Below are 8,011 nucleotides of genomic sequence, written 5' to 3' on the forward strand. Positions count from 1 at the left end.
GGCGGAGTCAGCAAAAGGCCTGCGCGCGTGCGCTCTCGCAGAGGCCCACTCCTGACCCGGCACGGCTGGAGGCCCTGCGGCTGACTTCCTGCCGCAGGAGAGGGTCCCCACTCCTCCCCACCCGCCCCTCCATCTCCTGGAAGAGACGCTGGGAGGCCAAGCCATCAAGGTGAAATGGGGGCTTTCCCGGGGAGGGGGGCGGGGAATGGCCCTGTTGGCAGGAGGAATGTTCTGACCTCAGATGATAGCTGCGTGGGGAGGGGAAACTGCCTGAGGACAGTCCAGCAAATAAGGAAGATTTGTCTCTTAGGGTGAGTTCCTGTTTTTGTTTTTTTGCGGTACGCGGGCCTTTCACTGTTGCGGCCTCTCCGGCTGTGGAGCACAGGCTCCGGACGCGCAGACTCAGCGGCCATGGCTCACGGGCCCAGCCGCTCCGCGGCATGTGGGATCTTCCCAGACCGGGGCACGAACCCGTGTCCCCTGCATTGGCAGGCAGACTCTCAACCACTGTGCCACCAGGGAAGCCCCGGGTTTTTTAATTTTTATTTTTTTACTTATTTTTTTTGGCTGTGTTGAGTCTTCGTTGCTGCGCGCGGGCTTTTCTCTAGTTGCAGCGAGCGGGGGCTACTCTTCGTTGCGGTGCGCTAGTTGCAGCGAGCGGGGGCTACTCTTCGTTGCGGTGCTCGGGCTTCTCATTGCGGTGGCTTCTCTTGTTGTGGAGCACGGCCTCTAGGTGCGTGGGCTTCAGTAGTTGTGGCACGTGGGCTCAGTAGTTGTGGCTCGTGGGCTCTAGAGCACGGGCTCAGTAGTTGTGGCGCATGGGCTTAGTTGCTCCGTGGCATGTGGGATTTTCCCGGACCAGGGCTCGAACCCATGTCCCCTGCATTGGCAGGCGGATTCTTAACCACTGTGCCACCAGGGAAGCCCTGATTTCTGGTTTTTTGACTTGAGCAAGTTCATGAATGGTGGTGCTATTTAGAGAGTCGAGGAAGATGGAGGGAGGAAAAGGTTTGGGGGGATGGAAGAGTCTGAACCGAGACTTTCTGTTCTGGGCATGTTGAGTCTGAGAAATCTGTGAATTACTTGTGTGGATACATCAAGCAGTTCGTTGGATCTGTGCGTCTGGAGCTTATAGATTTATTTCTGCCTTGTTGTACTTTTTTTATGTCCAACTTCCTGTTGGCATCGTAGATATACACCAAGCTGGATAGCACACAGGTGGACTGGCTATCCCTCTCCATCCTCATTTCCCAGCTTGCTTTCAGCAGTTGCAAGAATTGGGAAATACAATCATTCATTTATCCATCCCACAGTCATACACTGAGCTTTTACTGGGAGCTGAGAGAACAAAAATGAATACTACTGAGTATCAGCTCTCAGGAAAATCACATTGAGTTGGTGAGACTTGCTGACAAATACTTGAGATTTATGTACTCTGAGATGTGCGTAACTTAAAGAATAAATTAATACTTCCACCTCCTGCCAGAAAGAGACCCTCAAAAGAGAATGGATCTTAGCGGTGCCTTATGAGACCTTACAAGTGGTTATTTCAAAGTTTTTATGCTTTTTGTCACAAAACATGCAGGACAAAACTTGAGGGACAGTTCAGAGTATGTCTGAGCAATGAACCCATTTCTTATTTCTGCATGCCTGAGGGTCACATTTTGAAAGGAGATGGGATGCATTAAAAAAATCAAGTCAGGAAAAGAGATGGGCTGGAAATGAACGCTTGGGAGTCACCGGGACATGGATGGTCAGAGAACCAGTGGGTGTGATCTGCATCGTCACAGATGGGCTCATCTTGGGAGAGTGTGCAGAGTGATGTGATGCGGTAATAAGAGGACAGAGTATGCCATCCTCCCTTCCCCCACCTTGGAGAACGCCAACATTTAAGGGCTGGGCGGGAGACAGAAGCCAATGAGGGAAGTAAGGAAGTGGTCAGAGGTAGGTGCACCTGGAGATTGACAGGTGACAGGTGCCAAAGGAGGAACTCAAGGGGGAAGGAGAGGTGTCAGTGTCCGCTGGTACAGAGGAGCATTCAACCCAGTGGGGACCAAAATGTGCCTGCTGGACTTTGTGGATGTAGATCAGTTTCAGAGGAAGTACCTGTCTATGAATGGAGCGAAGGAGACGGACATTCTGTGCACGGAGTGACTTGTTAGGCAATTTGTGGGGGAAATGAGAGCCCTGACATGGTGCCTGGAAAGCCAGATGGGACTGAGGCAAGGTTTTCGTCTGTTCACATTGGAGCGTGCGAGTGGGCATGATTATGTGGTAGGAGGAAAGCGCCACGGAAGAGGGAGAGACTGAAGTCATGAGGACAGAGTAAAACAGACGGGAATTCTGAGGGAAGGGAGAGAACTGGCTCCCAGCACAAGTGACAGGATTCGCCTTGGCTGGCAGGTGGGACACCTCATCCTCGAGAGAGGCAAGGAGGCAAGGAAGGCGTACTCCACTGTGTACCAAGCTGCTTCTCCTAAGAATGAAACCGACTCCCCAAATCCTCCTTCCTCCACGGAGCCCTTGCAGATGCATCCAAGTGCTGAAGGATCCTCCGGATTCTTAGAGTGGCTGAGGCTCTGCTGGGCTCTGCCTCTGCTTTAGGAGACCCCGTTCATTTGTGGGTCTGCGCACACGGCAAATACCCTGCGTGAGTCCACAGCATGGCAGCTCGGAAGAAAGGACTCTGGGAGTGGAGACAACATGATTACATACACGCATTATATGTTCAGAAGCACGTATGCCGTGGGATGGGGGGAGAGGGAATTGGATGAAGGTGGTTAAAAGGTAGAAAATTCCAGTTCTAAGTAAGTCCTGGGGATGTCATACACAACAGGATAAATATAATTCTCACTGATGTCTGTTACACAGGAGAGATGTTAAGAGAGTAAACCTGAAGTTTTCTCGTCACAAGGAAAATATATATATTTTTATTTCTTCAACGTTGGTTCTTTTTTTCTTTTGGCTGTGCCACATGGTTTGTGGGATGTTCCCCGACCAGGGATTGAACCTGGGCCCCGGAGGTGAAAGCCCAGAGTCCTAACCACTAGGCCACCAGGGAGCTCCCATTTCACGTTGTTTCTATATAAGATGATGGATATTCGCTAAACTTATTGTAATAATCATTTCATGATGTATGGAAGTCATTATGCTGTACATTTTAAAGTTCTACAGTGCTGTATATTAATTATATCTCACTGAAACCTGAAGAAAAAAGAGTCCATATTTTGTAGACATTATTTAAGGTGGGACAATGGTCCTGTGTTAGTACACCAGAACTTCTTTTAGCTCACTTTTTTTTTTTTTCGGTACGCGGGGCTCTCACTGCTGTGGCCTCTCCCGTGGCGGAGCACAGGCTCCGGACGCGCAGGCTCAGCAGCCATGGCTCACGGGCCCAGCCGCTCCGCGGCATGTGGGATCTTCCTGGACTGGGGCACGAACCCGTGTCCGCTGCATCGGTAGGCGGACTCTCAACCACTGCGCCACCAGGGAAGCCCTCACTTTTAATCTATAGAGGGAGAGAAGACAGACAGGGCTGCTGCTGTGACAGGGAGCAAATAGGTTGCTGCTGGGTCTCCGTGCTGTTTCTGGAGTTGTAAGTTCATGGAGTTTGTTTATCTACATTCCAGGCAGTGGCATATGCCCTAGGGACATAGGGATTATATCACTGCCCCTGTGGCTGAGCCTCAGAATAAATGATACAGGGAAGAGGGAGCACCCACCCAGTACACTCACTTGTAGAGTCACATTCTGCCTCATTTCCTATCTTGCCAGACAAGGAAAACAGACATTGAACTGAGTGTTTAGTAGTATTTGGTCTTGGAGTTAAACTGCCTGCGTTCCAGTTCTGGCTCAGTTGGGTACCATCTGTGTAGCCTGGAGCGTGTTAATGAACCTCTCTGAGCTGCTCCAGTTCATCTGTAAATGGGGAGAGATGACAGTGCCTGGGTCTGCCTCATAGGACTGTGGTGTCTAATAAACAGGGTAATTCGTGTAATGAGTTTGCACGGTGAATGCTTAATAAATGTTAGCTATCAATAACTCTTATTTTTAAAAATTCAAATGGATCTACGTTAAGAAGACTGAGCGTCTACTGTACACATACCCTTATGCTAGGGGGTGACGTGGGGACTCTAAATCACTAGGAAGAGGGGTGTAAATGGAGGGATCAGGGAAGAATTCAAAGACTCTTGAGCTGGGACTCGAGGGATGGGTAGAGGATGGATAGGGAGACGTGAGGGGGGATTCTAGGTATGGGAACAGAGCGAGTAAAGGCGAGTAAAATGGGGGACAGTGCAGGGGAACCAGCATTTATTCTCATTCTGCTGGAGGGTAAGGAACCCAAGAGAGAGGAAGAGGCATGGTATGAGAAGCGGCTGTGTGGGCCAGCTCATAAACTGACTTTTTGATGAGGGCCTAATTAATTCATTGCCAGGGAAAAGGTAATTCAAGTTGTACCTGATGCTTGATTACTCAATAGCTCTACACAGCCCACACCAACTCCTGCCACACCTTCAGTCGACTCTGGCCATTTTCACCTTACATGGATTGGTTCTTTTTTCTTTTTAAGATATTTTTGATGTGGACCATTTTTAAAAGTCTTTACTGAATTTGTTACAATACTGCTTCTGTTTTATGTTTTGGTTTTTTGGCCACGAGGCAGGTGGGATCTTAGCTTCCCGATCAGGGATCGAACCCGCACCCCCTACATTGGAAGGTGAAATCTTAACCACTGGACCACCAGGAAAGTCCCCATGGATTGGTTCTTTTATTTTTTTGCAGTACGAGGGCCTCTCACTGTCGTGGCCTCTCCCGTTGCGGAGCACAGGCTCCGGACGCGCAGGCTCAGCGGCCATGGCTCACGGGCCTAGCCGTTCCGCGGCATGTGGGATCTTCCTGGACCGGGGCACGAACCAGTGTCCCCTGCATCGGCAGGCGGACTCCCAACCACTGTGCCACCAGGAAAGTCCCCATGGATTGGTTCTTGATTCTGCATTTGTAGATACTGCTCTAGACTATCCCCTAATTCCTAGAGAATTCTGGTTATTACAGAAACCAGATACTTCAAAGGAAAAACCTAGAGTTTGTCAAGGATATAAATTCAAAGGCAAAACCCATGGCACTCGACCAAATCAATACCCATCCACATGGCATGCTATGAAGCTCTAATTACTGTGCTCAAGATCAACATAACATTACTCAAGAGTGGAGAAGCCAAATGTAAATGAGGGAGGTCTTCCTTAAACAGGTGATGACCAACTCCCTGAGCTCAGCCAAGAGTCTCACGGTATTTATACACAATCACCTGACGGCCTGTAAGCGCTCACATAAGCAGGAAGGTGTAGAATTGTGGTGTGGTACGTGCAGGACAAAATTTATGAGGTGGCGCTCACAGAACATACAAGGGACATTTAAAAAAGTTTTAAAATTTTATCAACGTTTAAAAAATTGAAGTATAGTTGATTTACAGTGTTGTGTTAATTTCTGCTGTACAGCAAAGTGATTCAGTTATACATAGATGTATTCTTTTTTTAATATTCTTTTCCATTATAGTTTATCATAGGATATTGAATATAGTTCCCTGTGCTATACAGTAGGACCTTGTTGTTTATCCATCCTATATATAATCGCTTACATCTGCTAACTCCAGCCTCCCACTCCATTCCCTCCCCCAACCCCGTCCCCCTTGGCAACCACCAGTCTGTTCTCCATGTCAGTGATTCTGTTTCCGTTTTGTAGAAAGGTTCATTTGTGTCATATTTTAGATTCCACGTATAAGTGATATCATACGACATTTGCCTTTCTCTTTCTGACTTACTTCACTTAGTATGGTCATCTCTAGTCGCATCCATGTTGCTGCAAATGGCAGTATTTCGTTCTTTTTTACGGCTGAGTAGTATTCCATTGTGTACACGTACACAATGAGCTGCATACAAGAATACTAATGGCGCGGGAAGATGGTCTGTGGCGGAAGGCAGAGCATCCTTATATGTGCAGCTCCAGGGAGGCTGCCGCCTTGAGACTGTGATTCCGAGCATTACACCTAGAGCACAGTTTGAATATTTGCTAATATCTCTACTGTTTACTGTTTTCAAACTTAATTATACAACAATCTAAAATACCGGCCATATGTTCTACTCCTCTAGGGAGAGGAGGAGAGGGATGGGGCCAGAGGGTCTTTTCATTGACCTCTATTTTAGGAAAGATACGGACAAGAAAGTGGGTTGGGGTTGGGAAAAAAGATTGCTTTAGGGACTTCCCTGGCGGTCCAGCGGTTGAGACGTTGCCTTCCAACGCAGGGGGGTGTGGGTTCAATCCCTTGTCAGGGAGCTAAGATCCCACATACCTTGGGGCCAAAACACCAAAACATAAAACAGAAGCAGTATTGTAACAAATTCATAAAGACTTTGAAAATGGTCCACATCAAAAAAAAAATCTTTAAAAAAAAATAGATTGCTTCATTGGTCCATAGATTGGCAACTAGCAACCCTGGTCTCTGTTGTTCTAGTTTTCATGATTTAATCCAGAATGAGGATAAACAACTTATTTCCTTGGCTCCTGTCCCTCTCTTTTCTTAATTCACCGTTTGATGCCATCCCGTCAGTCGCCTGTGTCCTCACTGTGGGGCAGGAGCCTGGAAGCCCTCCCTTTTCCACCCGATGATGCTCCACTGTTTGGGGTTTTTAGGGATAGACGAGAGCGAAGGAGCAGGAGACACTGGAAGAGAGGCAGCAAAGTGCTCCCGAGCCATTTGCATGGGCTCGGAAATGAAAATGCAGAATTAAAACCTTTAAGATCCTCTGCAACCTGGCTTCAACCCATCTCTCCAACTGTCTCTCACTTCTCACCTTCCCTAACTCTTGATTCCAGATGTACACACCTAGTCATCATCCCTTTGCAGAAAACCCTGGAGATTAGCTACCCCAAAGCCATTCTGAGAATCATTCTCCTCTGCTGCTCCCCACCATAGAGGCTGGAAAGCCAAACACACACACTTTCTCCATCTCCGTGGCAGGTACAGGTGGCTCCAAGTGTCAGTTCTGGTCCATTAGATGTAGGTGGAGATCTGCTAGGGCAACTTCTGGGAAAGCTTTTGTTTCCTCATAAAATGGGACAGATGCAGCTAACACAGCCTTTCCTTTGCTCCCCTTTTCCAACCTGGAACATGGATGAGATGGCAGGAGCTTGCAGCCATCTTGTAATCATGAGGGAAAGAGCAAGGCGAGTACAGAGACGTAAGCACTGAGCCACTGACCTATCTCTAGATGTCCTGCTCCATGAGAAAATAGAATTTTATTAGCTTAAGCTACTGCTGGTTTAGTTTTCTGTTACTTACAGCTTAATTCATTGTTAAACGATGGATGACCCTGAACTGAGTGCTGGGGATATAATGGAGAACAAAGCAGGTGCGGACCTCTTTCCTATCAAACATATTATCAAGTGTGAGAGATGGAAAAAAAGGAAATGAGTAAGTCCAAACATTACAAATGTTGGGACTCTCAGCTCCTCATGTGCGTGGGGGTCATGACAGCACCTCCCTCATAAAGTGTGCATGGAAGGCACCCAGCATGGCCTCTGACAGCAGTCAAGGCCGGTAGCCACTGTGATTTCCCAATGATCTTCAGAAAGGGGGAAGCCCATCCCCTAGAAGAGACCACTGTTTTGAAAGGTGGCCAGGAAAGGTGAAGACATAGCTCTCATTCCTCTTTAGCAAACCCCATGGAGAGCTGTTGACAGGGGTGGTCCTGAGCACCCTGGAAGGATGGCACGCCCTCCCAGTGCTGTGACCCACTGGCTCTCATCCTTACTGGCTCACCCAGGCACTTGGTTCCAGCTTAGCTACTTTCCCCACCGCCCCTCACAGCCTCGAGTCCCCTTTCCTTCTCTTCTGGCCAAGATGCACATTGATTCTTTCACTTCTATCCTCTTCAGTTAATGAAACTGGACCCCAGATTTTCTAACCTCATCTCATCATCCTGCATAAACCCTCTGGGCAGGTCTCCAACCCATT

Source organism: Neophocaena asiaeorientalis, unplaced genomic scaffold, assembly GCF_003031525.2.
Source record: "Neophocaena asiaeorientalis asiaeorientalis breed wild unplaced genomic scaffold, Neophocaena_asiaeorientalis_V1.1 scaffold150, whole genome shotgun sequence".
Taxonomy (NCBI): domain Eukaryota; kingdom Metazoa; phylum Chordata; class Mammalia; order Artiodactyla; family Phocoenidae; genus Neophocaena; species Neophocaena asiaeorientalis.